Source organism: Camelus dromedarius, chromosome 13 (genome assembly GCF_036321535.1).
Source record: "Camelus dromedarius isolate mCamDro1 chromosome 13, mCamDro1.pat, whole genome shotgun sequence".
Taxonomy (NCBI): domain Eukaryota; kingdom Metazoa; phylum Chordata; class Mammalia; order Artiodactyla; family Camelidae; genus Camelus; species Camelus dromedarius.
Genome location: NC_087448.1, coordinates 45,550,362 through 45,551,330, shown reverse-complemented (window position 1 = coordinate 45,551,330; position 969 = coordinate 45,550,362). Strand labels below are relative to the sequence as shown.

Sequence of the window (969 nt, the reverse complement as noted above, 5' to 3'; positions counted from 1 at the left end):
ACTTTTGCATGCCTTGAAGCTCCCTATTTTCTTACATATTTGTGGGTCATGATCTATATCAGATACTATTCCCAATCTTTCACAGAGATTGAGTGGTAATGAAAGGAGAAGAAATATTTTCATAAAGTGTGTCTGTGTTGGATTGAGACATAATTGCAGTTTTTATTTTGTTTTGTTTTGTTTTGGTGGAGAGGAGTGGGGAAGGTTATTTTGGGCAAATAGAAAACAATTGATAAGAGGAAGGAAGATGCAGAGCAAAGCCATGTAAATAGTATGTAGACCTTTTTTTAAAAATTGAAGTATACTTGATTTACAATGTTGTGTTAGTCTGGTGTACAGCACAATGATTCAATTATACATACATATTCTTTTTCATTGTGGGTTATTACAGGTTATTGAATATAGTTCCCTGTGCTGTATAGTAGGACTTCATTATTTATCTGTTCTGTATACAGTAGTTAGTTTCTGCTAAACTAAAAACATGGAATACTTCACAAATTTGTGTGTCATCCTTTGGCTGGGGCCATGCTAATCTTTTCTGTATTGTTCCATTTTTAGTATACGTGCTGCCTAAGCGAGCCTTAGACCACTCTTAACTGAAACAAAAAGAAAAGTAAGAATGGAGGGTGGGAAGACAGGATAGAAAAGGTGAAAAGGTTAAATTACTTGACATTTAGATCAAGCTTGATGAATGTCTGAACATGACACGTGGATACCGGTAGTTCTACATATGTGCACATGTACGTCTGCACACACTGTTTTACCTCTCTTTGTTAAGTTTTCCATTTAACAAGAAAACATGCAAGTGACATTAAACATTTTTAATATTCAAAATTGAAATCTATAGTCTAATCATTCATAACTTCTAAAAAACACACAGGGGGATAATGAAAACTGGTTACACCAATATTTCCCAGCCTTGAACAACCTGAGGGCCCTGCTGATGCATCATTTAGCTTCTGTGTGGCA

The 969-nt window shown here is 35.1% G+C and overlaps 1 non-coding gene across 1 annotated transcript; it reads right to left on the bottom strand.

Moving 5' to 3' along the window:
- Positions 1-475: 475 nt before the first annotated feature.
- Positions 476-578, bottom strand: LOC116157304 (U6 spliceosomal RNA). Its single transcript, XR_004141333.1, has one exon. It is a non-coding gene; the product is annotated as a U6 spliceosomal RNA (small nuclear RNA).
- Between the last annotated feature and the right edge of the window lie 391 nt (positions 579-969).